Source organism: Lolium rigidum, chromosome 3, assembly GCF_022539505.1.
Source record: "Lolium rigidum isolate FL_2022 chromosome 3, APGP_CSIRO_Lrig_0.1, whole genome shotgun sequence".
NCBI lineage: Eukaryota > Viridiplantae > Streptophyta > Magnoliopsida > Poales > Poaceae > Lolium > Lolium rigidum.
In genome coordinates, this window is record NC_061510.1 from 339,868,707 (window position 1) to 339,884,037 (window position 15,331).

Consider the following 15,331-nt stretch of genomic DNA (forward strand, 5'->3'; position numbering starts at 1 on the left):
CATTTTTCCGCGTCGTTTGCTCCGACCAGCTTATATGTTTTCGCTGACAAGATTGAACCTCTTCTTCCACAGCAAGCCTTGGCCTTGAGTGGTCAAAGGACTCAAACCTGACGAGGACGGAGGCATACGAGGAAGTGCGGATCTCAATCGATGCGCTGTTTAAAGCCTGCCGCGGAATCGCCACGGCCCTGTCGCCGAAGAAAGCCAAAACCACGGTCATTGATACAATGACCAAACTCATGCGACAGTGCCGGAGTTGATCAAAGACCGGCAGAAGTCTTCCGCGCGCGGAGCCGCCTCCTTAGTCCTAGCCACCCGCAAGGCCTTCTTCCCCTCACTCAACATGGCGCAAGTTGCACGCGGAGCTCCCGAGAGTTCCGACATGAGCGCCCTCCTCACGGAAACTGAAGGCTATGAAGAGCTGTTTGTCAGGCGAGTGGATAACTCGTTCTGGTACCGCAAACACAATCTGCCCGAAGGTTTTTCCGATGCGGAGGAGGAAGCAGGCGAGCCAGAGTTTTATGGGGAAGGCTCCGGGTCCAGCAGCGAGCGCTCTGGAGAAAACTCTGGAAACGACTCTGAAGCCGGATCTGGTGGCAGCGACGACGGCTCCAGCTACCAGCAATCTGAAGAGGAGGACTCCGAGTAGAGCTCCTGTTGAAAACAATGAAACCAGATTGCATCATTTTGGCCCCATTGAGGGTTTGTAATAAGACTTAAATTCTTAAGTAGCTAGGAACGAAACGATTGTGCATGGGGCGGAAACACTTATCCTGCTATCCGTTAAATATTATGTGCATGTTTCGTTTTGTGTTGGAAAGCAAGTGCTGATTTCGTTATTTTCCGGCTTGCCCGCTTGACCTTCCACGAGCCGGAAAACCGTAGCCGGAAACGCTTGCCAGCGGCGACGAAGCCCAATGGCAGTCCGTCCATAACCGCGGAAACAAGCCCCCAGGCATAGGTGCCGGAAATCGCTACTAGGAATCCACGAGTTCGCAACAGATAACAACTTAATCAGAAAACTTAAGCTTACGTCCTAAAGGACGATTTTGAAAATCACAACTTTCATACACGCCTAGGCGGAAATATCCAGCTCGCGGTTTTAGTCGGAAAAAACATACACGATCTAAAATGAACAAGTAAAGGAGGTAAAAGACTCAAAGAGTGAACCATAAGCTTTATTTCATTGATCATGTATAACTATTACAGAGTTTGTAACTCGGAAAAATATGCTAAGTGTAGAAAGGACGTAGCTGTGCTATATTCCAAGGGCGATCTGTTTCATCGTAGATGTCAGCCGGATCCTCACGCTTGCGTTTCCGGCGCCAGTTAGCAGGTCTATCCCTTAGCTCGCGGAAATCAACAAGGTAGTACGACCCGTTGTGAAGCACTTTGCTAACGACGAAGGGTCCTTCCCACGGAGATTGCAGCTTATGGTCTTTCACCTGTCGAAGGCGGAGGACCAGGTCTCCCGCCATGAAGGAGCGTTTCCGAACTCGACGACCGTGATAGCGTCGGAGCTTCGCTGGTAGATGGCGGAACGCTGGTCGGCTAGATTCCGAGCTTCTTCGATCAGGTCCACAGATAGCTGTCTGGCCTCGTCAGCTGTTTCATCGTTATAGGCGGAAACTCGCGGTGAATCATGGATGATGTCGGAGGGAATGACGGCTTCGGATCCGTATACCAGGAAGAAAGGGGTAAACCCTGTTGACCTGTTAGGGGTAGTTCGCAAACTCCACAAAACAGCGTCCAGTTCGTCGGCCCAAGCTCCGGCTGCTCTTCGCAGCGGTTCTTCGAGGCGTGGCTTGATTCCTGATAATATTAGACCGTTAGCTCTTTCGACTTGACCATTGGATTGTGGGTGAGCCACAGATGCAAGGTCCAATCGAATCCCCATTGTTTCACAGTAATCCTTCAATTCTCCCTGAGCGAAGTTTGTGCCATTATCTGTGATGATGCTGTGTGGGATGCCGAATCTCATTACGAGGCTGATGACAAATTTTAGTGCCGTAGCACCGTCGGCTTTTCTCACCGGCTTGGCCTCGATCCACTTGCTGAACTTGTCAACGGCGACCGGGAGGTATTCACAACCACCGGGAGATGATCTTTTTAACTTACCAACCATATCGAGCCCCCGGACCGCAAATGGCCGGGTGATAGGTATGGTCTTCAGCTCTTGGGCTGGAGCGTTTGGTTGAGTAGCGTAGTACTCGACAACCTCGGCAGGTCTTGACTATCTTATCAGCATCTTCTTTAGCCGTGAGCCAATAAAAGCCTAGCCGAAAAGCTTTTGCAACGAGTGACCCGGGAGCGGCATGGTGCCCGCAGTCCCTCGCGTGGATCTCTCTGAGGATTTCAATGCCATCTTGATTCGAGACGCATTTGAGAAATACCCCTGTTGCGCTTCGTTTGTAGAGCTGTCCATCAACAATTGTGTAGGATCGTGCTCGTCTGATGATCTGGCGCGCGAGGACCTCGTCCTCCGGCAACTTCGATCGATGAGGTAGTCCGAGAAAGGCTGTGTCCAAGCCGGAATGGTAGCTAATACCTCTTTAGCCGGAGACACTGCCACTTCGGGTTTTCCGGGTTAGCGCCCTTCACAGAGGGTATCCGGAGATGCTCTAGGTAAATTCCGGGCGGAATTGGCTTTCTGCCGGATCCGAGCTTGGATAGCATATCTGCCGCTGCATTGTCGTCTCTTCTGACGTATTTGACTTCGTATCCGAGGAAGCTCTTGGCGATCTCGTCAACTTCGTCTCTGTAGGCCGCCATGACGGAATTTCTGGCGTTCCAGGTTCCGGCTACTTGCTGTGCCACCAGGTCGGAATCTCCGCAGCAAATGATGTGCTTGATCCCTAGTTCCTTAGCGATGCGCAGTCCGTGTAGTAGAGCCTCGTATTCCGCCATGTTATTTGTAGCTTCGAAGTGGATCTGCAGAACATACTGCAGTTCTTCTCCGGTAGGGGACTTCAGGGTGACTCCGGCTCCTGAGCCTTGATGCTGCTTGGATCCGTCGAAGTGCATGACCCATGTTTTCGGTTCCGGGTCCGGACTTGCATCCGGAGCTTCGTCCAATCCGCAACGAAATCTGCCGGGACTTGGGATTTTACCGCAGTCCTTGGCTTGTAAGCGATGTCGAAGGCGGATAATTCGATGCCCCACTTAGCTGTTCGTCCTGTTGCGTCAGCGTTGTTGAGAATTGTTGACAGCGGAGCTTTGCTCACAACTGTTACTGGGTGCTCTTGGAAGTAGTGTCTCAGCTTCCGGCTGCCTAGGAAAACTCCATAAGCAAGCTTCTGAAAGTGAGGGTATCTTTGCTTTGATTCCGTCGAGCACCTCGCTAATGTAGTAGACAGGTCTCCGTACGTCATATTCATGACCTTCTTCCTTTCGCTCCACCACGATGACGAGGCCGACGACCTTGTTGGTAGCCGCCGGATAAAGGAGCATTGGCTCGACTCTACCGGGGCTGCCAAGATAGGTGGGGAGGTAAGTATTTCCTTCAACCCACGAAGAGCTGCGTCGGCTGCGTCGTCCCAGACAAATTTGTCTGTTTTCTTCAGCAGCTTGTACAGAGGTAGCGCCTTCTCGCCAAGACGGCTAACAAACCTCGCTGATTGCTGCGACGCAACCAGTTAGCCGTTGCACATCTTTGAGACAAGTTGGTCGTTTGATGCACAGGATTGCCTTGATCTTTTCCGGGTTCACCTCAATGCCTCTGTGAGAGACTATGAAGCCAAGGAGTTTTCCGGCTGGCACGCCAAAGACGCACTTCAGCGGATTCAACATCATCTTGTACCTGCGGAGGTTGTTGAAGGTTTCTGTGAGGTCGCTGATCAAGTCGGATTCTTTCCGGGTCATGACCGCGATGTCGTCGACGTAAGCGTGCACGTTCCGGCCAATTTGGTCCTTCAAGCACCGCTGCATCGTACGCTGGTAAGTAGCACCTGCATTTTTCAAACCAAAAGGCATAGTAACATAGCAGTAAGTACCAAACGGGGTTATGAATGAAGTCGCCTTTTGGTCGGATTCCTTCATCCGGATCTGATGATACCCGGAATATGCATCAAGAAAACACAGAAGTTCCGCCCCTGCCGTCGAATCAATGACTTGGTCAATGCGCGGCAAGGGGAACGGATCCTTCGGGCAATGTTTGTTCAAGCCGAGTAATCGATGCACATTCTTAGTATTTCGGTGTTCTTTTTGGGTACAAGGACGGGATTCGCGACCCAATCGGTGTGAATAACTTCTATTACAAAACCTGCTTCTAGTAACTTTGCTAGTTCCATTCCTATGGCGCGGCGCTTCTTGTCTCCAAAGCGTCGCATAGCTTGCTTCACCTGGTTTAGCCCCCGGATTGATGTTGAGGTAGTGCTCGGCGAGTTCCCTAGGTACTCCGGACATGTCGAAGGTTGCCATGCGAAGATATCCATGTTAGCGCGGAGGAACTCGACGAGCGCGCTTTCCTATTTGGGGTCCATGTTGGCTCCGACTGACACCTGCTTGGAGGAGTCACCCGGAATGAGGTCATGCTTCTTGGTTTCTATTGCGGGCTTGAAGGAGGTTTTCCGCTCGGAGATCCGCTTCTTTGTGGTCCGCATCTCGGTCGGATCCACCGCGGCTCCGTAGCCTTTCGGCCTCTTCTCCGGAGATCACGGACTCGCAAAGGCAGCTTCGCCCAACTCGCACTCATGAGCCTTTTTGTAGTCTCCGGTTATGGTGATCATACCGTTAGGACCCGGCATCTTGAGCTTGTTGTAGATGTAGCACGCTCTTGCGTGGAACTTGTGGTAGGTGGGCCTGCCGAAGATGACATGGTAGGAGCTCTTGAAGGGCACAACTTCGAACGTGATCTTTTCTTCGCGGAAATTGTGAACATCGCCGAAAGCCACGGGGAGTGTGATGCTGCCAAGGGAGTTCGCCTTCTTACCCGGAACCACGCCGTGAAACTCAGTGGTGCTGTGTTTGAGCTGTTCCTTGGTGAGGTTCATCCGCTCCAGAGTCTCCAGGTACATGATGTTCAAGCTGGCCCCGCCATCCATGAGGCACTTGGAGAAGTCATACCCGTCTATGCGGGGACTCACAACCAAGGCGTAGTATTCTTTTGGCACAGTGGCGGGATGATCTCCCCTATCAAATGTGCACGGAACTTCCGACCACCTGACATACTGCGGCACAGCCGGAACCGTGGCGTTCGGGAACCGGGTAGCTGATTTTGTAGCACGGATCGTGGGGGTTCCGAGGAAGGTGTGGTAAGCCCCCACGCTCTTTTTCTCGAAGGGGTTGGATTTTCCTGCGGATCCGGCTTTGGGATCCGGCGAGTTATCATCCTCGTCCATCGCCTCGGAACTGTCCTCCTCCTTGTCCTTGTTCTTGCCCTTGCCTCCTTTGCCGCGTGGGCGGTGCTTCCGGGCTCGCTTGTATCCTGCCTCCGGGTCGTTCTTGAGGTCGTTGACCCACTTGCAGTTGCGGTTGGTATGAGTGGACTTCCCCGTAGCCGGATCCAAGTGGGCCGGGCAGGGCATGTCTCCGTACTCCTCGTAGGTTTGCGGGGCGCGGGATCCGCCGGCGGTGACCTCGGTGCCATGCTCGCCGACCCCCGCCGGCTCCGCCTCCACGGCCGCGTCCTCTTCCGCCTCCTCGAACCTCCGCGTTGGAACGCCATGGCGACCATCTCGGATCCGCCACTCTTCCGGTCATCGGGGTTTTTGCGTTTGTGGCCGCTATTGTTACCGTTATCACGGTTCTTCTTCTGCCGGTGCAGGGGGATTGCTCGTAGCTGCGATGTCACCGCCCGCGTCGTCATCGGCGGCAGTGTGATCACTGGCGATGGAGATCATCTCATCCAGAGTCAGTTTGTTGGCGTTAGCCAAACATGTAAGCTTATGCCTCAACAATCCTCCTCTCTGCAGTCCACCAATAAAGGCGTACATGGCAGTGGTGTGATCGACGTTTTCGCACTCGTTCCTGCATGCCAACCATCGTGTGAGGAAGTTTCTTGAGGTTTCTCCCTTCTTCTGGATACAAGCTTGTAGGTCGCTTGCTGTGGCAGGTCTTTTGTAGGTGCCCCTGAAGTGTTTCTCAAAAGCGGTCTTCAGGTCGAACCAACAAAAGATGGAGTTTTTCTCGAGGTCACTGAGCCAGATCCGGGCTGGTCCTACAAGGTACAACTGGAGCATGCGGCAGGCGATATTAGGGGTTCCTCCGGCAAAGGTTACTGCGTTGTAGTAGTCCTCAATCCAGGTATCCGGCCTTTCGGTGCCATCATAATGCTTCAGATTTCCGGGTAGCTTGAGGGAGCTCCTTGGCTTTGGTTCCTCTCGAATCATTCTGCCAAAGCACTTCGGACCAATGTAGTCGGTTCCGTACTCGTTAAGGCGGTCCCGTGCGTCGCGTGAGCCGTGGCGGGGAGACTTTGAGCGCGAGCGAGATCTCCGGCCATTGCCTCCGCCTCCACCTCCGCCGCCACCGCTAGGTGGTGGTGAGGGAGACCTGCGAGGTGGGCGGTCCGACTTCTTGCTTCCGCCATCTGAATCTCCACGACCTTCCTGGTGCTGACTCCGGCTTCTGTGGCTGCCTTCGCCTTGGCGCTGGCTGCCCTGGTTATTCCGGCGAGGCTCCGGGTCACGGCTCCGACGAGGCTCTGGGTCGCGGCTTCGACGAGGTTCTGGATCGCGGTTCCGGCGAGGTTCCGGACCGCGGTCTTCATTCCGACTCCTTCTGGGCTCGGGCTCGGGAACATTGCTCCGGTTCCGGCGAGGTTCCGGCGAACGCTCCTCGTTTCTCGTTTCTTGGCAGCACGTTGTCGCGGATAACAATCGCACCGTGCCCTATGGGCCTGGTGTTTCCGGCTGGACTACGGCGGCGAGGGGGTCGCGGGTAACCGTTGGGCGGAGGAGAGGGGTTGCGGTATCTGTCTCGTCCGGAGTACATCGCATCCTTTCCCTTTCTTGGATCCGACGGAGGCGTCTGTGATGGGACGGGGATCGGATTTGGGTGTTCCCTGGCCCTTCTTCTGCGCTCTGAGGATCCGGTGTGTGATTCATCGTCGGGATGCCGATCGGCGCGGGCGTCCTTCTGCGCGGTAGATACACAGTTATCCGGATTGGATTCCAACCTGCGCGAAGTATCTGCCTTGCTCTGCTGCTGGCATTGCTGAAGCGACAAGTGTGCGGAGATGGTTGATATCAACTTCTTCGTCCTTCTTCTTCAGCAATTCCGCTGCTTTCAGCATGTTGTCCTTTGGAGTTTCCAGCGGCTGGTGAACTGCGGGCGTGTTGAAGGCTATCCTGCGAGGCGGAATTGCTTCTCTGACAATACGATCAGCCTCCGCCTGCGCGTAGGTCATCTTTACCTCCCACTCAGCCCTCATGCTCTTGACGTGCTCGAGTGTGTTAGTAATCTCGCGGTCCTGTCTGTCGAAGTTTTCCAGCCAGGCGGCATGATCTGCCCTTCCTATCTTTAATGCAGCTTCGGCGTCGGCGAGCCTCTTGGCTGTGGCCAGCATCTCCTTTCTGGCGGTTTCTAGAGCCTCCAGATCTGCGGCGTGGCCCGGAGTTATAGGTGTGTTAAGAACTGCTCGCGCGGCCACCTCTTCTGCTGACAGGATCTCCTCCGAAGGAGAATCCCTTTGGGGTCGCACCCGAGACATTGGGGATCCTTGTTGAGATGGCTCAGATTGGCTAACTTGGTCTCCAGATCCGGTTTGTCCCAGCGCTGCTACCGTTGCGAGAACCTGCTTCGGCTGGGCGGAGTTGACTTCAGGCTGATCGCCGAGACCATACTCCTCCAACTTGCGCACGAAGTCATCAGATTCCATGGACGGAGTGTCTCCGGAAATTGGGCTCAGATTGCCCAAGATCGACTCTTCGACCGGAGCTTCGCTTTCTCCGACAGGCTGAGCCTGATCCGGATCTGCGTTGTTTTCCGGTGCCTCTTCCTGCTCGGGACCAGCTCCGACTTCATGAGGGGCGGTTCCGGCGGTATGGGCCAAGAAGTGTACGAAGTGACACCTTTGCTTTTCTAACACCTGGGAGACCCAGGCGGATCTGCATTGGTCTTCCACCTTTGTTTCCTGCTCAGGGGCGGATTGGGTGGGCTTTGATTTTTCCAGATTTAAGGCGGAATCTTCGCTAGGAAGTTCCAGCGTCTCAGATCGGATCTTCGCGACTGCGTCCTGCTCAGCGGCGGTCGCGTCAGCGCTACTTACCAGTGGGTTTCCATCGGAATCGACGGTTTCCCCAATGAAGATGTGTATGCCGCCAACTGGGACGATGGAGAGCTTGATGGGGTCAGTTTTAGCCGGAATCCAACACTCATCCGGAGGGACGATCGGCAGATTTCCGGCGTAAAGAACACGCCCCACAGCGATGGAGTCGTCGTAGCTTCCCATGGCGGAACCCTCCCGGTTCCGGCCTCCAGACGCCGCAGGCCCCACGGTGGGCGCCAACTGTCGTTGCCTAATCGACGGTACCTCGGAGGAGGGATCCTCACGAGGGGGGAAGAAGTAGGGGCCATAGGGCGGAGTGCACACGGGACGGTGGTACGCGAGTTACCCGGCTTCGGAACACCCGCACGATGACAGGGGCCTACTGCTGCTTGTCTGGAATTATCTGGGCGCTTTCGCGTTGTTACAATGAGTTGTGGTTGTCAACGTGCCTCTAGGGCTCCCGGGATCCGGCTTATAAAGGCGCACGGATCTAGGGTTTACATGAAGAGTCCTAGCCGGATTACGGACGAGCATAACTACGGTACAATATCTTGCCGTGCACGTCACGGATCCGCCCTCCATATACGTCGTACTCGGATCCGGGTTCCTCATGGGCCTCCATGGATCCGGGTTACTCCTATGTCGGTACGGATCCGGCCTGCTGATCTCGGGCTGGACTTCTTCCTTCATGATCAACAGCAACTGGGCCGCCCGATGGGCCACATGCCTCATCACCGTCTGTGGGCCACCCGGGCTTGCCGGATCTAGGCACTGTCGATGGTACACCCATGAAGTATACCCACAACACCAGTCGTCCGCACTGCCATTTTAAAATGTAGCTCTTTTTTGAATTCACCGACCTTGGTATCTACGAACCGTCTCCAAACCCTACGAGGCAAAGAAAATTAAATAAACAAGAGAGTTATTAATTAGTTACTTGATATTAGGAAATGATGAACGAAATAGGCCGATCGATATAGAGCGCAAATGAATGAAAATAATTACTTTTGCATCATTTTTCTCATGTCGCCCCAAAGCGCCGGATCCATATTCAGAGAGTCGTGGACGAGAACCGAGGAGGTCTGAACTTTAATTACCATAAGAATCCAGTGGAACCTGCGGACACGATACATGCACAGTCATGCATAACTCATCGATTAGCCACATACCATGCATGGAGTAAACAAAAGAGAATGTGCTCAAGACAGAAACACTCACCCAAAATGGTAAGGAAATAGAATATCACTTTTACGTTCGTTGTTTTCTAATAAACCGCCACAGGTCTTCCTCCACGTCGGCGGGGTGGTGTTCTAACACATATGAATTAACGATGTGTGGGTCAATGAACCCAACATCATGGATGTTCCTTATTCGCATTTCCCGCTTCTTCATTCTGCATAATATATAGCGTACACAACAAGATAGTTAGGACAATATATATATATATATATATATATATATATATATATATCCAAAATAGTCTGCTACCCAGGTGGCTAGCTACGCACCCTCAGTTAGCCGTTTGATCATTCTATAGGACATTTTCGACCGTGGATTGAACTAACGGCGTTAACTGTATTAATCGGCCACCTGTCCCGGAAAACCCACCACAAAGCCTACTCATGCGACTCCCACCACCACCTACCTGCTATACTGCACATCTTCCACCCCTCTCCCTCCCCTGCAATGGAGTCCTGTTCTCACGGCCGCCGCGCTCTCCCTAGGCATCTGTCTGCACGGCTGCGAGCCTGCGGGCGCGATGACGGGCAGCGACCCAGGTGCAGGGGTGGCCGCCGCTGATGGCGTCGTTGAAGTAAATCAGGGGCACGGAGGGGCCCAGCCGGCGGCGGGGATTTGGAGAAGAGAGGCGACGTCGTACCAGTTGGCCGGAAAGAAGATGTTCCATGCTAGAGGTCGATCGGGAGAAGGACGATGGCTCCCGGTAATCCTCTGCTCCGGATCGGGAGGAGCACAGATGCAGCGGCAAAACGTCATGTGCTCCTGCCAAAACAATTTTCTCATCTTGCGCCTCTGATTCTCTCTAATAATTTGTTGATATGTGTTCGTCTGAATGCGTTGCCTTTTTTGCATCTGGATTTGCTTCCTCTTTTTTTTTCCCGATCTGGATCGATTTTGCTTCAACTTTTAAGCGAACAAGGTGTTTTATTACATATGTAGTGTGCCTCCCGATCCAGGAGTTTTTTCTCTAATAATTTTGCTTGTTGAGGGATGGTCCCTTGATGGATTTTTTCCGTGGACTGCTGTCGTGCGGGATGGGAAGAGGAGTAGGTGGAGATGTAGCTGCAGATTTCTCTTGTCCCTTGATGGATTTCTCTATCCCAAAATCGTGGTCTCTAAGAGAAAATGTCTCCGTCCACTATGTTGGTCTCTGAATCAATCATTTGTTTTTCCCTGAATCAACCATTCGGCGCTCGATTTGACGGTTGATTTGCTTGATCGTTTGAGGGAATAGGGTCCATGCTGAATTTCTTTATATCCCTGATATAATTTAGTTTGCTAGTTTGTTGGAATTTCTGGCGCTGCCTTTCCATTGGAATTTCTAGTGTACTGCTCTTCTTTTTTCATTGGAATTTCTAGTGTCATGCTCCTAGCAATTTCTCGTGGTGTGCGTTCTGCGCGTGTACTGATGGAATTTTGTGTACAAAAAATGCTAGGAATCTTGCTACTATGCTGGATGGGGTTCAAAGTGCCATAAGGGGATGATCCAGCGAAGCCTGCAAGTGCCGTCCATTGTGGGGTGGTCTCAGGAAGCCTGCCGTCCATTGCGAATTTTTTGTATTTTTTCTCTATCCCAAAATTGTGGCCACCAATTTAGCTGCAGATTTTCTCCCAGATTTAATTTTTGAACATGTACTTTGTCATATCAAATTGCAAAGATTTGTTTCCAGATTTGCACTGTTTTCAGTTTTCTTGTGTACCCATTGTAGGTATGCACGGCAACCAGGCACTAGAGATTCTTTTGGTCCCAAATTTTTATATTCAGATTTGTTCATAAATATGTATTTCTGGATGGATATCAGATCAATGTGCAAAAGAAGTGTTTTCCAATCTGTTCTACTGATTCTTTTGGTCCCAAATTTAATTACATATTTATTCATAAACTTGTATTGTTTTGGTCCCAAATTTAATTACATATTACTAAATATGCCTTACCATCCAAACTATGTTCCAGCTTCAGTAATTTTGTATCCTAATGTGCTAGTTTCTTTCACTGCATATTCCGTACCATCCAAACTGCATATGCATTACCATCAAAACTGCACATGCCACGAGTATGAAAAAAGCCAAGTATCTGATGCGAGGATTTCGTGGTAAACTCGCTGAAGCTAAGTGTGCCTGATTGCAAGGCTGTATTTTTCTTCTTGAAGTTTTTTCTAGAGATTGATAGTGCGGGTCATATCTATAACCGATTCAATTTTCCATGCATACATCTTTTGCTCTCCTGACTGGCATGGAGAATATTTTAGGCGTGTGAGTGCGGCTGGTGATTAGTGATGTTCATCCTCCAGTTCTTGAGATGAAGATTTTGGAGGACGATAGCCGGCCGTTGTATGGTTGATATCTGAAAGGTGAGCTTGTCGATGAGAGAGAGAGAGAGAGTTTTTGGTGGGGAAAGGAATCAGTCAATGGAGAGAAGGAACGAGAAAAAAAATACAGGAATGTTGGTCGGAAGATGCCTTAGCAGATAACAAATCCAGTTTGTTGTGCTGGCCGCACTTTGGGATACTACTTTAGGTGCACTTTAGGATACTGTTTTGACTACACTTTGGAATGCCAGTTTAGCTGCACTTTGAGATGATGTTTCACCTGCATTTCGGTACGAACATTTGTGTGAGGAACGGAACATGTCTAACGGACGTTAAAATGCACGAATCACAAAGTAGGATCGGATGGCCAAAACAGCATGCGTAGCTAGCCACCATGGTAGCAAATCCGCGTCGATATATATATATATATATATATATATATATATATATATATATATATGTATATATATATCGACGCGGATTTGCTACCATGGTGGCTAGCTATGCACCCCCTCTTGTCCACTGGATATAGGGAGCAAAAGTTTCAATGAATCAAGATTGCAATAGCTGGCCACGAGAATCCCCTAGGAGCTGTTATGATGCCGTTTACAGACGTTAGCCAGCTGCCGTTTTTGCTAGCTGTAGCAAGGAAACTGTAATAGCAACGAGCATGGTACTCCATTCTAAAATACGTTTGCAACTACAGTTTCAACTGGCCTTCGTTTTGACAGCCGCCACACCTAGTTTTACACTACTGCAAAGCGTATATTTCAACAGCTCAACTGGCGCTGTATGAGCAAGAACGAAGCAGTTACTTCTTCAATATACAAAAAGCAACCTAATGTTTACCCATTATCTGACCAAATACACATTCAAATTCTTCCGTAGCGTTTTCTGGATCAAGTTGTCTGTAGCTGTATCCACTGAAGTTGGCTTCGTTCGGTACCAGTATCTTGATCTTTCCAGAATCACTCTACCAAGGCAAACAAGCAGACGTTGACCCATGCTCCAGTCCTCTTCATACTCTATCACTGTATTATAGGATATTTGCAAACCCCTACCAGCCTTTGCATCTCTCTCGCTTTATCAATGTAGTAGCACTGCTAAAGGTAAAAATAATGGCGTGCTAATTTTTGCAGTAAAAACAGTATGGAGGATAAGAAGCTTAACTAAATTACCTGATACCAGAAGCAGGCCACGGTTAGAGGAACAAAAACAACAAACACCTGCTATTAGTTGGCGTTCGTTTCTACGAGTAAAAATACAGTTTGGTTGTACATGGGATTGACGTACAAAATGACATGCAAAAGCTGGTGTGCTAGCTGGATACATAGCTATGCGTTCGTTTCTACCAATAAAAATACAGTTTGGTTGTACATGAGATTGACGTTCAAAATGGCATGCAAAAGCTGGTGTGCTAGCTGGATACATGGTGCTCTTGATACAACGACATTGAAAACTTCCGTTAAAACATTCATGCTCTCACGGCAGGATTCCATGCTCCATATAGCACATCCCACGGCTGGATGAGCATGCATAGCTAGCCACCATGGTAGCCCACTATTTTGGATATATATATATATATATATATATATATATATATATATATATATATATATATATATATAGTGCAGGCAATGAACGAGATGGGGTAGAAATTAATAAATCACTTACAGAACGTAGCAACTGATGATAGATTTGTCGAGGTCGCGCAGATTGAACAGCTGGAACAATTCACTCAGAGGAATTTGTACCCAGTAACGTTTGAAGTGATGCTCATATCTAACTTCCGCATAGATATAGTCTTTGGCGTCTTTATGTTTTATGTAACCCTTGTACCAATTTAGCAGACCTTTCATTTGTCGAGGTAGATCCTCTTCCTGCGCAGGCTCGATGAGAGGGTCATTCTTCACATATGTAAATACTACGTCCTTCATTGGCGCCTCATCAAGGCCTAACAGTGCACGAAGAGTGATACCTAAGTCGGCCGCTTGTTCTCTGGCACTCGTTACAGTCAATCCATGTGCTGCCGCAGCTGCTATGATATCGGGGGCATCCGGACCGGTGGCTTGCACTATGAGCGGGGCGATCGATTGTTTACTTTGTTCCCCGAGCTGGGCAACTTCTTTCCCCCTTTCTAATTTTGTCTCGGCCTCGTCCTCCAAGGCTTTCTTCTCCGCCTCTTGGTTCCTCTTGAACGCGAGTGCTTGCCTACGAAGTTCACGTAAATAGTCGTCAGGCAGATTCTTCGTGGCTTGGGACGGTGTGTTCAAAAATGACTTAGCCCACTGCTTTTGCTTGTCAGAATATACTGGCTTGGGCTCGCCCTCTCTTTTCTTCTTGCACTCCTCCTTCCATTTCTCATGCTGAGCAGCCACGGCCGCTGCATTTTCCTCGACACTAAGTTCCCAAGGCCTCGGGATGAGAGGCTTCAGTGATGGCTCGGTATCTTTGTGGTTCTAGGTACATAAGGGTCCGGGTTAATAACCCAGGACTGCTTCTGCTTCTTCGCCGGAGGTGGATTGGGGGGCGGTACCGGTGTCTGATCACCCGCCGGACGAGGACTGGGGGGCGGCGTCGGTTGACGTGAATGAGGTGTATTAGGTGAAGCACCACCGCCACCGTCACCGCCACCACCACCGTCACCGCCACCGCCACCGCCACCGTCACCGCCACCGCCACCACCACCACCGTACGGGGGTGGACTTGTTGGCGCCTCGCCTGGAAACTTGATAAATTTCTTCTGCCATAGAATGAACTGGCGCTTGACATCTCCAAGTCTTTTCACCCCTTCGGGTGTAGCAATGTCAATGTCCGGGTCCTCAAACCCTTGGACTATCTCCTCCACCGTGACACGAGCATAGCCATCTTGAATGGGGTTGTTGTGGTGGAGTGCTCCAGGTGGTAAAGCACTGCCGATGGCTACCTTCATGGACATGTTCCCGATAGGATAATACGGATGACATGCTTTCATCTCCTTTATATCGTCCACGGGGTAGCGAGGAGGCTCCGGTGCAGTAATTTCGACCACCGAGGCTCCGGTGCAGTAATTTCTATCGTCGGTGCACCAGCCGGTGAGGCCTCCGTGGAAGCCACGCTGCTTCTTCTCCGCTGCCGGCTTCCGAGATCCATTGGATGATCTTCATGCTGCGCCCGAGCTGCCTCTCTTTCGGCTACTAGTACACTCACGGTTTTCTTCATCACATCCATTTCCGTTACCAAGCTGCGCCACAACATCTTTTTCCCGATCCATCTTTCTCTTACGGCTTACGTAACCGTACGGGTCATCGTTACGGGGAACCCTATTTTCCACGGAATGGGCCCCATTCCTCGTACACGTCCTCCGTGTTCGGGATTCCCGAGGGCTTTTGTCGTGGCGTCGTTCTCTCCGTTGAACTTGATCCTCCCCTCTTGAGCATCCCTCATTGCCTCAATAAGCTTTTTGGTGGGTGTAATTATTTTGCCCTGGTAAACACACTCCCCTGTCTCCGGGTTCAGCGATCCCCCATGCCCGTACCACCAGCTTTTGGCCCTTGGGTCCCATCCCTCCGTACCTAGACGGATTCCTCGCGCC

At 50.9% G+C, this 15,331-nt stretch overlaps 1 long non-coding RNA gene across 1 annotated transcript; it reads left to right on the plus strand.

Annotated features, from left to right (window-relative positions):
• Positions 1 to 9,949: 9,949 nt before the first annotated feature.
• LOC124700144 lies at positions 9,950 to 11,287 on the plus strand. Its single transcript, XR_007001656.1, has 2 exons — positions 9,950 to 10,151; positions 10,885 to 11,287. It is a non-coding gene; the product is annotated as an uncharacterized LOC124700144 (long non-coding RNA).
• Positions 11,288 to 15,331: the final 4,044 nt, after the last annotated feature.